The following is a 23,994-nucleotide window of genomic DNA, read 5'->3' as shown; positions in this document are numbered from 1 at the left end:
TACTTTGCATAAGGAAGTCTTTGTGTTCTGTTATCTCTTTATTGACTTCCTCTAGTTTCTTCTTGTAGATGGTCAACTTTATTTCTGTGAGGAGATGGTCTTCACTTGTCTTGATTTTAATCAGCATGGCTTCAGACAGGCGTTTGGCAGTATTAATGATTAAGATGAGCCAATCCCCCGAGCATCGCCAGGCTATCAATGACCACTCTTTTTTGAACAGTGGATCATCCAAAAAGATCCTTGGGGCATTGGAGACCAACAAGCCTGTTGGTGCTGCATTCCCCCTTAAATATTCTGTCATTATTGCTCCATGAAGAAGGATGCGCATTTGATTGCGCTTCAACTCCTTCAATTCATCCCAATTTTGTGCTTGGGTTAGACTTTGATTGATATTCGTATCTAATAATAATGATGGACCAGCCAAAATTGCTGAGGCATCATCGTCCGTATATCCTATGCCCATTAGATCGGCCATGGCGGTGTTAGGTCGTGTGTGTTAAATGTGACTAAAAACTGCAAGAAACCACTAGTCCTGGTAATACTTCAACTTCAAGAGGTTCATAGCACTGTACTAGACAGAGCTAAAGGAAACCCACAGCTGTGCGCTGCTCAAAAGTCGAACAAAAGCGGGCCTCTGTAAACTTAATTCAGAGGTCCTAAGGGATATGAGAGGGTATATGGAGTACGTCCTCCCTTACAAATACTTTATAACAACAAATACTCCAAAGGAGACCTAACATAAGACCCACTGGATCAATGTAGGTAGAGCAACTGGGAATAGGAAACTTATAAATAGGGTGAGATTAAACATCTACCCACTAGGGATGTGTATGATATGCTAACCGTATCTATGTAATGAGAGGGGGGCAACACTAGTTGTTTTTAGTTACCCTAACACACCCTAGTGGTGTCATGCTTCATCATCGGGTCACCCAGACTCCTATAGGTCAAGGTGGGCTCAACCACAGTGTTGGGAAGCTCTTGTGATAGTGAAGGCAAATGGATCTAAATAAAATACCTCAATCAGACCCCAGGTTTCCCTTTATTCATGGGTCTGGTTGGGTTGTTAAAAACAGAATAAAATGGGTCTTACAAGGATTTTTATGGTCCTATGACCCTAGTGAAGTGCCGACATGTTTCAGTCCTTAGGTGGCCATAAAGGTCCCGGACTTTCCTCAGGGCAAAAGTGAGTTACCCCCCCCTTATGTGTGGGGATAATTACGTAGGGGAATACCCTACTCTATCAATGTAGCGAGGGAAGAGTATCTTCTCCTGGTGTTAATGTGTTGATAGTGTAGTGAGATGCCAGGCACAAGTCAACATTTATGCCACCTACAAACCTCATGCCACCTGAAGTACTAGCCTTTGAGGAAGCAGTAGTGAAGGAAATTGAATTGCTACCGCAAAATGCAACAGGAACAACAGTAGAAAAGAACGAATAGCACTGGAAGGCTTAAAGAAAAATGCAGCTATAACTATCAAGCCTGCTGACAAGGGCGGGGCCACAGTAATACAGGATACAGAAGCATACAAAACTGCATGCCTTTCCCTGTTACAGGATAAAAAATGTTACCAGAGGATCAATAGAGATCCAACTGAAAGACTGAAAAAACCCATCAGCGCAGCAACATTGGATGCTTTGGAAAGGGGATGGATTTCTAAAAAAGAGCACAGTTACCTTAACCAACAGGAACCAAGGACCTCGGTGTTCTATACAATCCCCAAGATCCACAAAGGTAAAACACTGCCACCTGGCAGACCCATTGTGTCGGGCTGTGGATCGATTTTGGAGCCTCTCTCGCAATATACAGATTGGTTTCTACGCCCCTTGGTCAAACACATTAGATCCTATGTACAAGACACAAAACATCTATTAAATCTAATCATGGATATCGAATTCGACCCTGACCAAGACATTTTGGTAAGCCTTGATGTGGAGGCACTATATACAAGCATCCCACAAACTGAGAGTATAAAAGTGATTCGAAACTTACTCCTGGGTGAAAATTGGGAATGGTCAGCCCCAGTCGAGTGAATAGTCTACCTAATCAAACTCGCACTGACAGAAAACTTTTTCAAATTCGAAGACCAACTATACTTGCAAGTCCATGGTACTTCTATGGGCAGTACTTTTGCCCCCAGTCTAGCGTGCCTGTACATGAGCCACTTTGAAAATCAGAACATCTGGGCATCCAACCCTTACACAAATAACATCTGTAGGTGGTACAGGTACATAGATGATATTCTGTTGATATGGAAGGGTGAAGAGTCAATCCTAAAGAACTTCGAACAATGGATAAATCACCTCAACCCCTACCTTCTGTTCACAATGAACTACAACAGACAAACGATACCATTCCTAGACATAAACATCATTGCAAGTGATGGGAGTTTGTCTAGCTCTTTGTACACCAAGCCCACTGACAAGAATAGTCTCTTATGGTTTGATAGTGCACATCCTAGGAGCCTAAGAGAAAATGTACCCGTGGGCCAATTCATGCGAATTCGTAGAAACTGTTCTGTCATCAAGGACTTCAAAAAAGAGGCCGATATTCTGACAAGTATATTGAAAGAGAAAAAATACCCCACAAGAATAATTGACAATGCCAGGAAGCGAGCACGGAACACACCGAGGGAGTCCCTACTCGAAACCATTGAGAGAACTGAACCACAACAACGTGTATGTGTAACCACATTTAATTCCTCGTCAAACCAGATCAAAAAGATCATAAATAAAAAATTGGAACATCCTGACATCAAGCAACCTGGAATATGAAAAACCGATGTTTTCATTTAAAAGAAAAAGGAGTCTGAAAGATTCACTCGTACATACCAACAGCTTCAAACCAACAATAAACACACAAACGACCCTTTGGAATACCACTCCAGTGATGGGACATTATCCATGTGGGTCATGTGTGGCATGCGAATTAACCGAACACACTACACAATTGGATCCTGGCTTAAATACAAAATGGGAACAAAGATGCCACACCAATTGCAACTCGGAGACAGTAGTTTACTTGATCAAATGTCCATGTCAATTGTCCTATGTGGGAATGACCTCCCGAAAGATAAAGATACATATTAGTGAACACCGTAGCACAATAAGGAGGTCAATCACCGCTACCAGACTCACAGCTCATTATGTTGAGAAACATCATAAGGACACAGATATAAAATGGACGGTGATCGAGAAAATTAAGCCGGGCAATAACTTGAAAAAAATACTATTAGAGAAAGAACAGCGGTGGGTCTATCATCTCAAAACTCACATCAGGGGCCTTAATGATTCCATACCGTGGGCACAATTGAGAAAATGATATTGGGGTTAGATATACCCAAGACCCCCAGTGTATTAATACAGTAACAGACTAAGAACTAATGATACCATGGAAGTCCTTGTTGTCAACATTGAATGGAACACTCCGTATATTGAACAATACAGACTGATCTTAGATAGTCTGTAATAATATGTCTCCTGAGTTGATTATCCCTACTTCCTGTGCTTCTTACCTTTGTTTGACCCAAGGACTGCCGAAAACGGAGTCATCAATTGAATAAAACCTAGTGACCGTGATCCAACAGATTTCAGACTATTTACTCAGTTAACCCAGCACTAACAATCACGATAAAAGTGGAAAGTGTGATCTTCACATGGCATATATTTTTATATATGTTGCCACTATCTTGGGCTTTTATTGATTAACTAAGCCCAGCTTAATCGGTCATGACAAATGCTAAAAGTGTGTTTTTCAATTTGGTATTTCAATTTGGTATACATTTCTATACACTGTGATACCATCTTTAATGTGTCACGATTACACCACACTTCGTCGCAATATAAATATGCCCCTGCGACATGGTTCCAAACAACAAGAGAAATTCCATGATTGCAAATATGATTTACATTGGCAAGCACCACGATTATTATATCGCCATAGTATTCAGTATTGCTGCAGTACAATTATAGCATGGGTGTCTATACCCACTAAAAAGAGATATGCGTCCCACAAACAGTAGCTAGTATAACTAACTCCCGTTTTTCGTAGTCATACAGCCTGATACCGGGGCTTTAAACTACAATTCCCGACATCCCGTCAGCCGGGAAAGGGACTATTTCCGGCCATGACGTCAGATGCGTCACGCACAACACGGAACTAAACATTGCTCTCCTCTGGCTCCGCCAAGGACAGCAACCGAGAGCCGGGAGGCGAGATCGTATCTTTTCCGGTAGGGAGCGTCCTCACAATAAGTAAGTAGCATGTCCGCCCCTTTCAAGCATTTACCTCGGACCGTGTTTATTCGGTCCTTTACACGCTGGATGCTCTCTCTAATCTTATGCTTACTGCAACATTACCGATACCGATACCTACCTAACTAACACCCTTTGGTTAGGAGAGCATGCCCCGTTTGTCTTGCTGACTGAGAAGCCCACGCCCAACGCAATTTGGGTAAGTGCTATTATGGATGATGTGATAGTTGCATGACATGCATGTAAGTACTGGTGTGAAGAACGGTATACACGATTGTTGAACATGTATGGGTGTGTTTTTATGGAGACTTTTTACTGCAATTGAGACTGCGACCACTGTTATGATATTTCACTTTACAATGTCACATCCTCTGATTACATTAGTGTGTGATATTTGACACTAATAATTGGGTGTCACATAATGAAAATGGCACTACACATAGGATTGAGTGACATAGAATGAGAGCACTTGAGCTCTCCACTAGATTGGCATGTTCACTGGTAAGTCAGTGGTCCACGTGTGGGATTATACACAATATTATGGAGAATGTCTATATCTGATAATGTGTTTCTTGACATAAATTTTTCCGCAGATGGAGCCTGGCATCTCACTACACTATCAACACATTAACACGAGGAGAAGCTACTCTTCCCTCGCTACATTGATAGAGTAGGGTATTCCCCTACCTAATTATCCCCACACATAAGGGAGGTAACTCAATTTTGCCCTGAGGAAAGTCCGGGACCTTTATGGCCACCTAAGGACTGAAACATGTCGGCACTTCACTAGGGTCATAGGACCATAAAAATCCTTGTAAGACCCATTTTATTCTGTTTTTAACAACCCAACCAGACCCATGAATAAAGGGAAACCTGGGGTCTGATTGAGGTATTTTATTTAGATCCATTTGCCTTCACTATCACAAGAGCTTCCCAACACTGTGGTTGAGCCCACCTTGACCTATAGGAGTCTGGGTGACCCGATGATGAAGCATGACACCACTAGGGTGTGTGAGGGTAACTAAAAACAACTAGTGTTGCCCCCTCTCATTACATAGATATGGTTAGCATATCATACACATCCCTAGTGGGTAGATGTTTAATCTCACCCTATTTATAAGTTTCCTATTCCCAGTTGCGCTACCTACATTGATCCAGTGGGTCTTATGTTAGGTCTCCTTTGGAGTATTTGTTGTTATAAAGCATTTGTAAGGGAGGACGTACTCCATATACCCTCTCATATCCCTTAGGACCTCTGAATTAAGTTTACAGAGGCCCGCTTTTGTTTGAACAACCGAATCTCCCCTTTTTGGTCTTGTAGGGGAGTCATACAGGGCTCTGTTTTAGCTCCTCTTATGTTTTACTTTTTGTATTAATATCCTCGACTCAGTGTTTCTGACAAGAGGAAAGGACCTACCAATAGTAGGGAGCCGCACAGTCCCTGTTCTATGGTACGCAGAGGACATGGTTTTAATTGCCAGTACATCTAATGGCATGAAAACGCTACTCGACTCCTTTAATGAATTTATGGGGGAGCTTAAATGAAAATTTGTCCCCCAGAAATCATATATCATGATCTGTGGAACAAAAAACACACTCTCACATAAACACAACAAAGGCGAAACCTCAATCTCCAAGATGCAAAGCTTCAATTATCTTGGCAATATGTTAGAGGACAATTTGAGATAGGATTGGCTCATGATACAGAGAGCCTGTAAATTTGCTGGGACAGTTGATGCGATTTTTCGATTTTCATAGAAACTTGGCCGTAAGACTATAAACAATCCTTTTCTATGATATAAAAGCAAACACATTTTCCTGGGTACGTATGGGGCATGAGTGTAGGGTTATACTAACCCAGGGAATCTGCAGACCATAGAATTCAAATTTTTGTGCAGACGGTTAGCATCCCCCAAGAGTACTGCTAGTTTATTGGCCACCTCGAACTAGGGCTCTCTTTTCTGCCGGATATAGTGAAGGTTGCACCCTTCCTCATATGGCTCAAGATTTGGCATTATTCACTTTCCAAAGTCTCCCAATCAGTTCTTGAAAACTGCATCAAGCAAAATCATATGGATTTGATTCCCTGGTTAGCTTACAACAAGAGAGTCTTCACCAACCTTGGCATTCTAAACAGGCTTTATTCACTGGATGAAATCCATAATAACTCAAGGAGCTTGGCAAAATCTCTCTTTCAAAAACACATAAGTCATGCTAGGTACATTAAGAGTCAATCCATGAATTTGGTTTGTCGATATATAGAGTTAAAATCCGAAGAAGGGATAGAGACATCTATTATGGATAGCTATCCCTTTAAAAACTAGGCTAGGCTCTTTACACTTTTTGGCACCATTTCTGAAGCAGGGTACTTGGTTTTCTACCTTACTCTGCTGTCCTAGCAATAATATTTCAAAACAAACTCTTGCTCACTACATGTTTTTTGTGTCTCATATATACTAGAACCAGACTTAAATGTTTACACCCTATATTGTGCTCATTTGGACTTAGATCTTACATAACAAGTCTGTAATATTTACAGCATCTCGACTTGCAGTTTACTTGCTGCACAGTTATATGCTATGTTCAACAACCAGTTAGGATAAGAAAAGAAAAACATTGCTAGACACTCTAGATTTTATAGGTCTAATGTTATATATTTCTGGGTAGTGTTACCTTGTTTTTTTTGGACATTTATTTAAAACTGGATTTTTTTAATTGGCTTTTTGGCTTCTTTAACATAAATTGGCAAGGTTGTAGATGATATTTATATATATATATATATTCACAGAAAAAACCATAGGTTATAGACCATATATAGTTAGGAATTAGCATTTACAAAACCTTGAAAATTCACTGAAAAAACCATAGGTTATAGACCATATATAGTTAGGAATTAGCATTTAGAAAACCTTATTTTACTCACACAAAACCATTGAAATTCCATATATAGTTAGTTGCACTAACTATATATCGCGCACCCGCAATCCACTGCTGATGATGTCACATATTACATCATTCATGACATGGTCAGTGACATCACTGATGACATCACTGATGACATCTCAAATGACATCACTGATGACATCATCTAGTGTCTGTGTGTTTTTGTAAAGTTTAAATACGTTTTACATATTGAAGAATGACTGGATGTATGGAAGACTGAGTGTGTGTGTGGCTGGCTGGGAGGTGTGTGACTCTGTGCATATCAATGTGTACTTGTATCAGTGATTGTATAAGAGAGTAAGTATGTGTTAGTATATGTGTGAAAAGTATGGTGTTCTGTGTTTAACTATAGATGAGGAAATCGAAGTGTGATTGATTCTTCACAGGACTGACTAGGTGTATGAGTGCATATGATAGTGTTCTAATAATAAGTGACTGTATGTATGAGTAATTGTATGGGTGAATGAGTGAATGTGTGTGTAGACGTACGAATCAGTGAGTGTGTATGTAGTAACTGGTATTGGTGTGTCATGATGTCATCAGTGATGTCATTTGAGATGTCATCAGTGATGTCATTTCAGATGTCATTAGTGATGTCATCAGTGATGTCACTGAAGTATGGTGTTCTGTGTTTAACTGTATAGATGAAGAAATGGAAGTGTGATTGATTCTTTACAGGACTGGCTTGGTGTGTGAGTAACTCCATGGATGAGTGGCAGTGTGTGACTGTCTGCATAGGTGTATGAGTGCATATGATAGTGTTGTAATAATAAGTGACTGTATGTATGAGTGATTGTATGGGTGAATGAGTGAATGTGTGTGTAGACGTAGGAATCAGTGAGTGCTTATGTAGTAACTGGTATTGGTGTGTCATGATGTCATCAGTGATGTCATTTGAGATGTCATCAGTGATGTCATCAGTGATGTCATTTGAGATGTCATCAGTGATGTCATCAGTGATGTCACTGACCATGTCATGAATGATGTAATATGTGACATCATCAGCAGTGGATTGCGGGTGCGCGATATATAGTTAGTGCAACTAACTATATATGGAATTTCAATGGTTTTGTGTGAGTAAAATAAGGTTTTCTAAATGCTAATTCCTAACTATATATGGTCTATAACCTATGGTTTTTTCAGTGAATTTTCAAGGTTTTGTAAATGCTAATTCCTAACTATATATGGTCTATAACCTATGGTTTTTTCTGTGAATTTCATTGGTTTTTTAACAGCTAATATCTGTAGCTGTAAAATGTATTCTTCTTTAAATCCAAAAATATATTTTATATGTTTATGAATAATTTTTTTTTTAAATATTTTTTTTTCTTCGTTCCCGCTTCGCGAATCGGGAAGCTTCCCGTTAGCTGACCTTGATGCCGCGAAATAGACCGCGAGCCGGTAAACGTTTCTTTACCGCAAGTGCCGCGTTAGAAAACAACATCGTGACGCCTCCCGTCCGCATGACGTTTCACGTTGTCGCGTGATACGTCATATGACGTACAACGTTAGCGAACTGGTACGCGAAGCGAGTCGCAAAGCGCAGGTTTCTGGAAGCAAACCGGGAGGCCCTGCAAAGCGCTTAATGTAAACACAGCAAGTCATGTGACTTGGTAATAACACTTTTCATTGGTTCATTTCACTTTTGGTTTCCTAATGATGTAAGACTAGGTCATATAATCTAAAATGAACACTTTTGATTGGTTGAGAACTCTTGTTTTTCCCAAATGATGAAAATCCCTCCTTCTTTCCTCACTCTGACTTTCATCATTGTGAGAGAAAGACCCTTTGTGATCACTGAGCAATGGCTTCTTTAGTAGCTTCAGCTGGTGCTTCCCCACCACCTCCACCACATCCAAGGAAGAGTGGACCACCTGCTCAAGTTATAATTCAACAAGGAGAGGAAGAAGAGGAACAGGAGGACGAGCACGAAGAGAGGCAGTTTTTGCCTGAGCAGCCCAGGACGTCTCACCGGAAAGAAAACTTCATTCGGCAATTTTTTAAAATTCCCAAAGGTCAGAAAAAAGTAAATGCAAGATACGTAACTTGCCTTATATGTCAAGATAGACTGTCCAGAGGGACCGACAAAAAATACAGTTTCGGAAACTACACAATGCATCGCCATATGACTAGGTGGCATCCTAACAACTACAGTGCTGCACAGTTTCGGAACGACCTAGATAATCTCCCTATTATGGCCAGAAGATCTGTTGTACCGGAAGTAACGGGACCAGAGGGCAGGGAGATGGTGCCAAATATACAAATGAGATTTGGTGATGTAAAACACATCTGCGTATTTTGCGATGGATTCATTTCCTACGGAGAAAAAAGCATCACTCTGATCAACAGAGCTATTGACTATCATATGCAAGTTTGTACGAAACGCCCAAAATAATAAATACTTCTTTTTTTTGTTTTGTTGCTCCTGTTGAGCCCTTTACAATGAATCGTTTTCATTGCCCCCTCCAAGAAAAACCCAAAAAAATATAAAACTGTTCAGAAAAATTCAAAAAAAGTAAAAAAATGTTCTGAAAAATAAAAAAAAAAGTTCTTTTCAGAACTACCTCCCCGTTATTAAAAAATTGGTACAATATTTGGAACTGTGCCAACCTCTATTTCTCTTAGTTCGCTTCCCAGTTCGCTCCCCGGTACGCGAACCGGAAGCGAACCAAAAACAGTAAGTATAAGGGAAGGAAACAGACACTTATGTTAAAAGAAAGACAGCTATAGGGGAGTAAACTAGAGATACTATTACCCGTAATCCACTGCTGATGATGTCACATATTACATCATTCATGACATGCTCAGTGACATCATCAGCAGAGGATTGCGGGTTTTTTGGCAACGTGCCTTATCCACGGTTTAATAACGCTGCCTTTTGCTTTATATAAGTTTTCAAATTGTATGAAATATATACCAATAGGTCGTTCTGAACCTTTAGGTAGTGCTTTTCTTCATGAGGTCTGGTCGCTTCCATACACATACAGATGTTTCAAAGATGATCAAGAAGTTTATCTGAATGGAGAGGAATGCACTGAGACGCCAGATCATTCACTAATGTGTAGGCACATACAGTTACACGGTTCATGCAACAAACACCGACCAAATATGGCTTGCGTGTTGCAAGGCACGCCAGTTCCTGCTATCATCCCCACGTTCAAGTTGTTGGAAAATGGTAGTTATTTGATGCTCAATAATGAAGATTGTTCTGAGTTAATTAAAAGTATTCCTTTTATCGTAACAGTAAGTGAACGGGTTATTTGCTGCAGAAATGTTCTATTTCCTCCCACACATGAACATAGGGAGTTTTCAATCTGGCCACAAATACCAACCTTGGGACAGATTTCAACGGCATGGCAAGAATAAGAGCTCTTTTGTCTCAGAGAGAGGTGGCCTTGAGTTCGGCCCGTGAAACTTTCGTGCTTCACATAGCGAACACCCGTACAGAGGTGCACACACTTTTCAATTCAGATTTGCCTTTCAAATTCAGCAAGATGGTTCCGACAATCTTTAACGCATTCTCCGCAAAGTCCCTGGCGCACTTTTTTAAAGTTGTTACCAGTGGTCTCGTGACTTCATTTGAGAAAATCTTTGGACTCATCCCTGCTTCCTTTCATTCTATTTTCTCCACTCTGGTTCGTGGATTGGCATTTTTACTTGCATTACCAGCGGACGCTCTTGTGCTTTTTTACATTTTTAAATATGGATGTCCCTCCTATGCAACCTCCCACCCTGCAGCTGCTGACCCTGTTCCGCAATCGCATGCAAGAATATTATGGCACAATGCCGTTGGCGATATTAAGCACGGCATATGGATTATCTTTTCGATTCTCCTACTTCACCTGTGTCCAGCCTGTATTTCACTGCCTGACCTGTGATTTCGATTGGGCCATTGATTTGTGTCTCTGCGGACCGGTTTCTCCTGACGTCGACTTTAATCAGCTGATGACTCCTATCATTACTCACGAGTTGGTTTGTCCTGGCGAAAGGATTATGGCTGTGGCATTGATGCATGGACTACTTGGTCCCTGGAATTTACTGGCGGCAGCACAGTCTTTCTTGGAACAGAGCTTTCTTGAAAACCCACCGAGCTGTCCTCTGATGGTGATAGAGGATCCGGTGCTGGAAGAGCACGTATGTTCTTTTCCGCTTTTAAATTGGATGGCTGAACTGTTTTCGGATGAAGACGGTGACTTCCTATTGGAGGCTGTTGCAGCTTATTTTGCATACACAGTTATGTCATAGACCTTTTTCATGTTTGATATGCTGAGTACTAGCATTTCATTGACAATTCATTGACTTATTTGTCAAGTTTTTATTATTTACCTTGCCTATTGGCTTAAGACTCGATAAAGTACTTGGCTGTTTTATTTTTCTTTAGCATTAAATTTTCCTAGTTTTTAATGCTTTACCTTGCGGACCGTCCACATATAAACTTGCAATCTGCTATCATGAGATGGCACTTCTATTATCTTATTCAGTTCGTTTCCGGATCATGGGGAGGTGTCATCTAGGTCCTGGATATCTTTACACCGTGTTAAGTTAGCATGGGCTCATTACCGGTTTAAACGCCATTTTTCCTTTTTTGCAACTTCTGCACACGACACTTAGTTGTTGCTTTAGCTTTCCACCTAGTAGTTCATCGTGGTTTACATGAGAATAATATGTTATTGCTCTACTATCTGCTTTGCTTGTTAAACTATATCTGTACAGCGAGTGCTAAAGTTTCAAGAACAACACGATACAGAATTGTTATGAGGTCTGATCTCCACGACTTCATACTCATAACATAAGTGCAACTTCTGCCAATTCTGGGCATGAGGCGGGTTTTATATTGCTTTGCCGAACACACATACACAACAGTTGATGCGGCTCACATGAAGAGAGAGCTGGTGTATGCTGATGTGATTCCTTCAAATCTAAGACACTAAAGTATGGGCACGCCCTAAACCAACACAAAGAGACCTTCTTAGCAAATAATATAATATGTGTATTAGGGAGGGTGAAATATAAGCAGCCGCGGGCTGTGGAGGGAGTTACGGTGAGGCAGGGAGGTGGGGAGGGGGAGAAGCAGGGTGGAGCCCTCTCTACCTTGCCCCTCCCCCTCCCCGCCTCCCTGCCCCACCGTAACTCCCTCCACGGCCCGCGGCTGCTTATAAGTGTTGCTAACTCTTATTCATTTACAGCATGTTAACATACTATCACCATTCGCTTTTTATGTACTAGTAACTATGCTGGTAATTTTGCTACTGATAATATGTGTACTTGTATTATCTAAGATACTACGCCTGTGAAGACGGCATTAGTAAATAAACATTTCAAATACACATGTGTTCTTCTTAACTCCATGTTCTGGTTTCTAAGAAATATATAACGACCGACTGTTCATGAGTTCCACGTATCCTGAGGTACTATAAGTTCATATTCTGGATTGTCTAAACATTGAGAGTTTGTTATATCCAATGTGACACTGTACCTAGCTTGCTAAGGAGTTTTTGATTACTAACGTGAGTTTTGGGACACCCTAATTCGCCGAGGTTCCAATCCTCTGTCCACAGTTCTGTGTGAGAACAGAAACCCTGCGACAGGGGCACCCCCGACCCTTGCTGGAGCTTCATCACACTTGCGATACAACTCCAGCAATGCGCCACCTTTACGGCACAGATACATCACGCATCTGTGCTGTTTTTGCCCCATGATGCGCCGCATTGTAAATGCAGCACACCATAGGTGACGGAACAGCGGCACAGAATGACTAACACATCCCTGGTGATGCGCCAGTCATCATAAATGTATCCCTATGCTTCTTATCTTGTTAGAGATGAACCGCCATATGTATCATCAAAGTTTTTTGCATTTCCTAAATAGCGAACTTTAAGGAATAAATAGCGATTCTTTACCATTCCTAGTTTGCGATGAGCTATTTGCTAATTACAAATTACCCATTCATTTCCTTCATTTCCATAGGGCGGTTGGACTCACTTTTAGCTCGAACGGCTGAATGGATTTCCACGAAACTTGGCAAAATTGTAGGGACTGGTAGCCCGATGTGCCTTTGCTATGTCTCAAGATATATGCTCCAGTGGTTTTTACGAAAATTAACTTTGAAAAATATATATTGGGCTACATTGGCCTATATATATGTTGGAGCCCAAATGTAGCCCAATGTAGCCCAATGTAGCCCAAAGATGGCCGCCAGACACACAAAAAAACAAATGTAGCCCAAATATCAGCCAGATGTAGCCCAACTATAGCCCAGTGACAGAATGACCAATCAGCTTCGCCAACCTCCGTTACGCGAAGCGGAGCGCTGTTACAGATATATATCTTTTTTTGAACGTTAATTTCTTAAAATCCACTGGAGCACATATATTGAGACCTAGCAAAGGCACATCGGGCTACCAGTCCCTAATATTTTGCCAAGTTTCGTGCAAATCCATTCAGCCGTTCGATTATTATTATTATTATTTTTTTTTGCCCCGCGGGGCCCTTTTAAAACCTCCACATCAAACCTAGGGGGTCAGCGAGGATCTACTATGCCCCCTTATAGTTATTTCCCCCTTTGTTTTGACCTCCTCTTGTCTCTCGATCCTACCGAGAGACAAGATGGCGGCCGCTACGGACTGTTTGGAATGTTGACAGACGCCGGAGAACCAATCAGCTTCGCTTCACAAAGCTCCGTTGCGCGACAAGTACGCGTCCTGGGCCGCTGCCCGGTCCGCTGTTACAGATATATATCTTTTTTTAAACGTTAATTTCTCAAAATCCACTGGAGCACATATATTGAGACCTACAAAAGGCACATCGGGCTACCAGTCCCTACAATTTTGCCAAGTTTCGTGCAAATCCATTCAGCCGTTCGGGCTAAAAGTGAGGCCAACCGCCCTATGGAAATTAACATGGGAAAAACGCGTTTTGGGACCCCCCTTTTTTCTCGGCCCCCTCTTGACGAACCCCCCCAAAATTTTCAGGGGCTGCTCAGAAACAAAATGTGCCATTTTCCTGAAAATTTCAGCCAATTCCGTCCACAAACGCCAAAGTTATTAGACATAGAATTTTCAAAAATCCCATAGGGAAAAAATCCTAACTATATATACCTACTGGCGACCGCCAGTAGGTAATATATATGCATATATATGTTCACTTAAAAAAAACATGGGTTTCAGACATGTTATAGTTAGGAATTAGCATTTAAAAAACCTTAGAAATTCACTATAAAAACCATAGGTTTCAGGGGTGTTATAGTTAGCTAGACATTTCACTTGTATAAAACCATTGAAATTCCTTCGTTATAGTTAGTTGTACTAACTATAACTCACGCGCCCGCAATCCACTGCTGATGATGTCACATATTACATCATTCATGACATGGTCAGTGACATCACCGATAACATCACTGATGACATCTCAAATAACATCACCGATTACAGCATCCGGTGAATGTGGTTTGGTTTGGTATTTAAACATGCATCATATAAATAGCAAACTGCATTGAAGAACGAGTAGATATATAAATATCTGAATGGAGGATTTAGTAGCAGTTTGATTGATTGTTTACTTGACTAATTTATAGTGTCTCACTAAATATATTGGATAGTGACTAAACTGTGTGAATATCTGTATCACTCTGTCAGTTGTTGTGTAAACTGCTGCACCAGTTGGTTACTAGCTATGTGAAAGTCTATATTATTTATTGATTAGTTAACTTAGTATTTGTATGGGAGAGTGAATGTGTGTGTGGTTCGGTGAGGGGTGTGTGACTGCCCAAAGATGTGTGAATTGTTGATTTAGTAGATATATGAGGTTAAGACTACATATTACAACAGTTGTTTGGGTGAGTGAATATCTTTATGGGTGTGGTGATGAGAAAATATATGTCTGAATGGTACATGTTCAACAAACTAGAAAAATAAAAGGGAGTGTATGTGACAGTTGTATATAAATAAGTATACATAATAGTCAGTGATTGAATGAGCCTTTTAGAGCTCTCCCTGGTGAGAACACGAGGGCTGCGAGCTAGCGCTGGACCTAATATCTTGTTCACTATTTTTACCACGTTGCTGAGAATCGTTTTTATTCATTTTTAAATCGTGCAAATATTTCTCTGCTGGGGGGCTGTAAATCATGTAGTTAAAAGGGAATTTTGAGAGGCACACTAACACCCCTTACACGCTGCTGTTTCTTGCTCCCTGCCTCGCCCAGTCGCTTTTATTGAACCGGCTGCAAGCGACGGCGGGCGCCATTTTAGGTGTGGCTGGGGCTGCGCTCTAGTCGCGCCGGCCTCCCGCCCTCCTCAGCTATTTAGCCTGGTTGTGGAGTCTGCCTCGCTGCCTTTTAGAGCTCTCCCTGGTGAGAACACGAGGGCTGCGAGCTAGCGCTGGACCTAATATCTTGTTCACTATTTTTACCACGTTGCTGAGAATCGTTTTTATTCATTTTTAAATCGTGCAAATATTTCTCTGCTGGGGGGCTGTAAATCATGTAGTTAAAAGGGAATTTTGAGAGGCACACTAACACCCCTTACACGCTGCTGTTTCTTGCTCCCTGCCTCGCCCAGTCGCTTTTATTGAACCGGCTGCAAGCGACGGCGGGCGCCATTTTAGGTGTGGCTGGGGCTGCGCTCTAGTCGCGCCGGCCTCCCGCCCTCCTTACCCTCCATATAAGCAGCATCATGGCCAGACGGTGCAGCGGGCTGGCGCAGCGGGCGCACGCCGAAGCCGCGCCTAAGCCAAGCCCGTCTGCGCCCTTCCACGACCGGACTCGGCCCAGGGCCATGACCCCTGGCCCTTCTGTGCGTTACTCCTTAAACCAACTCAGACTGCTCAATCCGGGCTATCTTAGCCACCATTGCATCCATTTGCCTCCCTCAACCGCTGTGGGTATTAACCCCGCCCCGTGTCCTGGGTGCAATTATCAATTACCTTCTCCTCTTCTATCCAATTTATTAGCTCCTGATGCCCCTTCCAATATGACCACTACCCCCTTTCGGGGCTGCCGAGCAGCGCTAATTAACACACGCTCTCTCCCATGTCACAGTCTAGATATCAGTGAGTTTATTACTACTCACGACCTGGACCTTCTTTTTGCCACTGAAACTTGGGGAGATGAGGGCTCGGGACCGGATTTCTGTCAGGCTACCCCGGATGGCTATAGCGTTGTGAGACATGACAGACAAATAGGAAGAGGGGGAGGACTCGCCATAATTTACAAGAATCAGTACTATACCACGCTTGACCCCATTTCATCCATCAACTGTGAAGCTGTAACCTTTGCAATTAACATCAATTGTAAACAAACTTTTAAAGGTACTCTGCTATACCGACCTCCTTGACCTCGAAACTCTTTTCTTGGGTCCCTCTCTGAGCTAAATGACTTTATTATAGGCTCTACTGATTACACGATACTGGGAGATTTTAACTTCCCTTTGGAAGAACAGGGAAACCACGATACTTTCCAACTTACTGCTGATTTCCTAACCCTAGGACTTCAACAATTGGTAAAGGGAATCACTCACCAGGCGGGACACACACTGGACGGTGTGTTTACCAATAACTCTCTCATCACGATACTAGAGATTTTACCCCTTACCTGGACTGATCATAGGGCTATTATATTTGGTATTGACACTCGCCCAGTTAATCTCCCCGTTTCCAGACCTCCTAGCAGGGCAGCAATTCGTGCCTGGAAGAATGCTGACATCCCTCAGATGGCAAACATCCTGACATTATCCTCCCCTACTACAGGATCCAACCCCATTCCCTCAGCTTCCGGCTTCCAAGATTGGATTAGGAACGCTGCTGATCAGGTAGCCCCGGAAAAGTCAATTCGACCTAACAGAAGGTCGCCATCGGCGGCATGGTACACAGAAGAGCTTAGACTTCACCGACAATATTGTAGGAATCTAGAAAGACGCTGGAGGAAATCCTATTGTCCTATAGCCAAGCAAACCTACAAAGATGCCTTAACTATATATAAAAAGGCCATTTTCGCTCGGAAAACGATTTTTTTTTCCACCCAAGTAGATAATGCCAGCAATTCGGCCAGAGAATTGTTCTCAGTGGTCACCTCCCTATCTACTCCTCCGTCGGGTCTCGGAACTGAACCCTCCCAGCTGTTCTGTAACGCACTGTCCACTTTCTTTATCACTAAAGTGGCAGATATTTATGCATCCTTTGGTGGAGATGCAGGGGCCAGATCCACTGTCAGCATTAAGGACATACCCCATATCAACCATGATCCTCTCTCGTCTTTCGCCTACACCACACAAGACCAAATTAGCAGACTTATCTCTATCACCAAGTCTGGATCCCCTTTGGACCCATGTCCCCCCTCAGTGATGGCCAATTTAAGTGAGGTGATTTCTCACCCACTTATGGAACTTTGCAACACTGCCTTTCAAACCGGCTGTTACCCAGCCCCGTGGAAGAAGGCAGTGATCAAGCCTCTTCTGAAGAAGCCCTCCCTGGATCCCTCCGCCCTGGTCAGTTACAGACCTATTGCCTGTCTTCCCTTTCCTGCCAAAATTTGCGAAGCTCTGATGAATATACAGCTATCAGAGTTCGTCGATACTCACCAACTCTTAGACGAAACGCAGTTTGGCTTTAGGAAGGGACACGGGATGGAGACTGCTCTAATAAAAGCTTCAGATGAAATCAGAACCATCATGGACCAGGGAGTTGCGGCCATCCTAATTCTTCTGGATCTGTCCGCAGCATTTGACACGGTCGACTATGCTATTTTGGTCGACCGTGTCACAGCTCTGGGGATAGACGGTTCGGCTAGAGACCTTATTTCATCCTTCCTGGCCGACCGCACCCAGACTGTTAAGCTGGGTAATTTCTATTCTCCCGTCTCTGCATTACCATGTGGAGTACCACAAGGCTCCTCACTAAGTCCCACGTTATTTAACATCTATATAGCGGACTTAGCGAGGATAATAAAGGCCTACGGGGTACGTTTAACATCTTACGCAGACGATACCCAACTGGTGCTGGCGATCCATAAGAACGGCACAGCCGTGGCAGCCAACTATCAGGAGGCTATGCTTGCTGTCAATATGTAGATGTCCTCCAATTGCCTAAGGCTCAACTCGGATAAAACCGAGGTTATGACCTTTGGCAACCTCTCCCCAGAATGGTCTTCCATTTGGTGGCCCAACCAGCTGGGCTCTCCACCTATCCCAGTGGTAAAGGCGAGGAATTTGGGAGTCATTTTCGACAGCAAGCTTACTTTCAACCTTCATGTAAACAAGGTTGTCTCCTCTGCTTTCTTTATTTTAAAGAAGATTAAGAAATTGCTGCCTTACCCCCCACCTCAGCTGGGAAGACCCTAGTCACCGCCTTGGTATTTTCCAAAATTGATTATGGAAATGCCCTCTTTCTTAACACCCAGAAACGTGTGCTGTCAAAGCTACAGTCCATACAGAACGCGGCTGCTAGAACTCTCTTAAACATTCCTCGCCGTCAGCCTACCACTCTCGCCATTCGTCAGCTTCATTGGCTTAGAGTAGAAAGCCGAATTAAATTCAAGGCCCTCTGCATTGCCTACAAGGCAGTGCATGGCAGCGGACCTAAGTTTCTGACTGAGGCACTTCAGCCGTACACTCCCAAAAGACTGCTGAGATCTGCTAATACCTGCCTCCTACCTGTACCTCGTACCAGAACGGCAACTTGGGGAGACAGACGCTTTTTAGTGGCTGTACCAAAACTCTGGAACCTTCTGCCACTAAATATTAAAAATGCCCCCAACTTGATGAGCTTCCGGAGGCTTTTAAAGACGTGGTTGTTTTGATCAATGAACTCTATTATTCGGTCCTGCTAGTTCTCACATGCGCCGAGACACCCCAGGGTAATTGTTTGCGCAATAAAAATTACATAAATAAATAAATAACGGTATACTTGTAATAGTGATTTTATAACACACTAATAATGAGTTACTATCTATATGAATAAATTAAGTGGTGTTTGTATAAGTGCGTAGCTGAGTAAATGCAAGTATGATCCATTGTTTGCATAAGTGAGTAGGATGACTGCATAAGTGAATAGGATGTGTGCTGATGTGTAATGTCAATATAGGTGTATAAGTATATTTGATAGTGTTCTATTGATCATTGACAACATGTATGAGTGAATCCATCGGTAATTGATCAGATGTGTGTGTAGATCTAGGAATCACCAAGTGGATTTTTAGATACTTGTATTGCTGTGTCAATGGATTTAAATATGGTACTCTGTATTTTACAGTGAGTGACGAAAGGTTATACTAGTGTATGATGAGGTGTATCTCATTGTCACATGGATGATGTAATCAGTGATGTCAATTGAGATGTCATAAGTGATGTCATCAGTGATGTCACTGACCATGTCATGAATGATGTAATATGTGACATAGTCAGTAGTGGATTGCGGGCGCGCGAGTTATAGTTAGTAGAGCTAACTATAACAGAGACATTTCAATGGTTTTGTATGAGTGAAATGTCTAGCTAACTATAACACCCCTGAAACATATGGTTTTTTTCAGTGAATTTCTGTTTTTAAATGCTAATTCCTAACTATAACATGTCTGAAACCTATGGTTTTGTTAATGAATTTCAAAGGTTTTTAAAAAATGCTAATTCCTAACTATAACATGTGTGAAAGCTATGTTTTTTCAGTGAATTTCAAAGGTTTTTTCAATGGCAATTTTTAAATGTAGTATTTGTTGTATTTATTTTTTGACACTGATTTAGTACATTTTTTAAAACTATTTTATGATATTTTATTTTTTAAATTACATTATATTTACATTATACAATACATTACAAAATATACTTTCTCAGAATGAAATATTTTAGTTTAAATACTTTGCAAATAGGCAATGGACTTTTAACTACAGTAGTTGCAGTTGTTGCAATGGGCAACACAATTTCAAACACAATGTAACATTGAGATCAATGTGAATTTCTAGTTAAATGCAATTAGTTACTTTATGGATTTCTTTTCTAACCACAGGACTGGATCCTAGATTCGGTCTTTAGACATCTCCTGTAAACAGTTGAGTAAAAGCGTTTTGGTTACAGTAGTGACTTTTAAGGAATATTATTAAAGTCATCTAATAACTCATCATCCGAATCACCACTAGTCATTAAATTTCTCGTTTTCCCTGTACTTTTACTTCCTAACGGTTCCTCTGTGGTAAAAACAGGATATAATCCTTCTACTAACATAGATTGTCTCCATCTTTTCATTTGCTTATTTCTGGTCTCTTTTGGAAATTTAGGGTGAAACTTACTCCAATTTCTGTCACTTCTGGACCTGTCTCGTTCAAACGCCTCTGTCTTTCACTCCTCTAGAGCTTTATATTGTGTTAATCTTGGTCTGGGGTCTAACTTATTCATGCAATTTCTCAAGTTGTACAAAATGCTACCATTAAAGGTACCATATTCCGGAAATGCCAAAACCCCGTCTTCCTTAGTATACTCTATCCAGTTTTCTAACCACACACAGGTGTGGTAGCCCCTTTCTACCATCATGTATGATGCGGGTGTATTAGGTGGTGGAATAATAATTTGTTCTCTAGTTTTAATAACTTTGTCTTTTTTGAAATAATTCTTTATTCTACTGAAAAGTGATATCTTTCTTCTTTCTCCGTACATGATGTAAGGTCTTCCTCTAATTTGTTGTTCTCTTGCGAATCCTAAATATTTTTTATCAGGACGGTTTCCTATAACGGCTGGATCTAAATTCCACATATACATATACCGCTATTTAATTTTGTAAGTAATGCCAATTGAATTTAATTAACTCAGTTTGTTTACTTAGCAGAAATAATTCTCCAATACCAGCGCGTCTTTTAATGTTAACGACCAATGTAGGTTAGACTTACAAGCAAAGTTAACAAATGATTGCACGGCTTTTCTATGACGTGAGTCTCACTCTCTGCGCTCCCCACTCCTTTACAATTTTCTCACAGCTACACACCCACTGTCTCTACCAATCTCAGCGCGGCTCTCTATGACATCAGTGCAGCACCCGTGACTGACTTCCTCCTTTGCAAGGTAATACGATAATTCAATTTCTTTTCAAATTCAAATTATACATTTAATTAATTGACAACATGAAAACATTCGCTACTGTGCCTGATTGACTAAAAAGAAAAAAGAATTGTCTTTCACGAGTAAACCTAATACCGTCTTCTTTTTACACACTGTGAGTAAAACAACCTTCCGTTTACTCTTCGCTTAAGCAAAAAGAACCTGCTACTTCTTCAGAATTACCCTTTCGAAGTGATATAAAACCAAAGTTTCACCTGCAAACTCATTTGCTACCAATCACTCTCACAATTATACTCAGGAAAGTTAAACCCTAATTAGTGCTTCAAGTTTCACCTAACTTTACGCACCTATTCCTCAAGACAAGTAACCTCACTGCAGCATGGCTTCTATTTACCACCCGCTTCCTTTATCCCGGGATATTCCAGACAACATTTAACAATACGAGCGGATATTGGTTTGTACATAAAAAATCAATAAACAATCAATATTCAATAGTCGATATACAACTAACTAACTATTATTAACTAATCTCTAACCATACTACTGCTACCAAGAAAAGTATACTGATAGAGCGCGCAGGGACCAACTAGCTCAATTTTACCATACTCACCTTGGGCCCATACAACATTCACACATTGAACTAGTAGTCCTCCCTAACCAATTTACTAATTTAATCACTCTATCAGTTTGCCCAGAGGTCCGATTTAGAACTTAAACCTGAAACCATGACTTACCAATCCTTGTCACCTTACTATAAGTCCTGTGGATAAGAGAGTTAGCATAAACAGGTAATATTTTAAACACATTTACTTTTTTATAATAACCACAGACTCTGGGAAAATTTTAAAACCTTTATCTATGAGTCAATTATCTAGTGACCATAAATTTTACAAGCAAAAATATAACCAGCAGGACATAAAGTTTGTAAGAAATCACAGTAACTCCTTTAGACAGAGGTACCTGGGAAGGGTGAGAAAGGGAAATAGCACAGGGGCATACCACATGAATTGTATTTACCTAGAATGGTGCAATGACCAATCCTGGCCACAGGCTGGGACAAAATACCAACCAGGACCAGGCTCGCGTCTAATCAGATGCCTACGGGAAAAGACAGGTGCAGATCAGGACACGTGACCTCAGCTAAGTGCAAAGCCAGCGTCACACCCTAGGAAAGCCAATTAGTACCCCGATTGGGTAATCGATTCTTCTGAAAGAGTGCTCAGCCAGCACCTCTGCTCTTGATCACCTATTGAGTGCTTTGGGTCGGTGACAGGTCAGCTATTCAAACAAGTAGGACAATTTCTCTATCTGAGCCTACCTTAGTTATACCATTTTGTGGGCAATGTACCACCCCTAAATGTTGCAAATTTATGTGTTCCCCTTCAGTGATTGGTTGGAAAGACAAGGATAGGTCATCACACCATACTAAGATGATATAATTTTAATTTAAATCATATTGATTGAAATCCCCACCCGAAATTTACTTTTGCAATGATTTTATTCCGCCCAACAATATTGGTACACATTTTGAATACATTGTATTTGGTAACTTCCCTTCTAGAAGTCAGATGAGCAGGTTCCCAGGCACATCGTCGGTAACAAGTGGGCTGGCATCGGTTCAATGCCAGTGCTTCAGCAAATTCAGTGTTAGGGTGGGCATGTGCAAAGTCATCCAAGATGGAAGATGTGTCAGTGGTCAGGCCCAAAGTACGAGCTAGTAGCAAAATCAAAAAGAAACATTTTAGAATACAGAAATAAATGAATGCACTGTATACAACTTATCTCTAATCTATTCCCATTACTTTATTGTAACTTGTGCGTTAATGATTAAGCAGAACGAGCAAGTTTAGTACAAACTGCAGCATAAGAATTAGCATGTGAAATTTAAAGCAGCTATTTCTAGCATTCGTGCGCAGAAGCAAAGTTTTCACACCAAGCAAAGAAGTACGTCACACCACGTGAGTGTGGCAGATCCATGCGCAGAAGGTTTCCCGCGGCCATTTTAATGCATTAAAGTTATTATTAGTAAAAGCACATTGTAAAGCTTCCCCTAGATACTAGAAATGTTGTGAAATGTAAATATTAGTAAACAAAACATGTTGATTAATATTTTATGTTATTTAGAGAGGGCTGAATACAAGCAAATGTAGGAATATGTGAATCCTTGCTCCATCAGGTTCAGTTTTGTTTTTTAAATATTTGCTTTACAAAAAAGGTGTTCAGAGGTCTTCAAGGGGAGTTAATTGTATGCATATGCTTTTGAAATGAAATGCATTTTCCCATATCACTTTTTTTTAACCTTTTTACCTTTTTTTAAGCACACTTCTCGCATAAACATGAAATCGCAATAAACTGGAAGGATACAGTTCATGCAGAAAATGCCTTTTGGAGAGATGTTTACTGAAAACATCGGTCTCCTGCTAGTTCTATTACAACAAAGACTTGTGGACGTTTATGGCTAATGGCCTAACAGTTTTTTGATGTGCAAGGGCTGGGCCTGCAAACGGATACTGAGAATGGAGTTTTCAGAAATGATTATGCTGAAGAATCAAGCTATTGCAAAGCAAGGATTTAAACAGTGGTAAGAAAATACACCTGGATTTGAGAAGTGCGGTATCATAAATCCTCTGAAAAGCATCTATTGAGGATCATTTCCATCGTTCCATTTTAAAAGTCTCCGCCAGACAAATTACAACAAGCAGATTGTAGGAATAAGATGCGATGTTTATTCCTCTCCAGAAATTATACTTGTGGTAGCAATTAT

This window comes from Lissotriton helveticus, chromosome 1_1 (genome assembly GCF_964261635.1).
Source record: "Lissotriton helveticus chromosome 1_1, aLisHel1.1, whole genome shotgun sequence".
NCBI lineage: Eukaryota > Metazoa > Chordata > Amphibia > Caudata > Salamandridae > Lissotriton > Lissotriton helveticus.
This window is presented reverse-complemented; position numbering follows the sequence as displayed.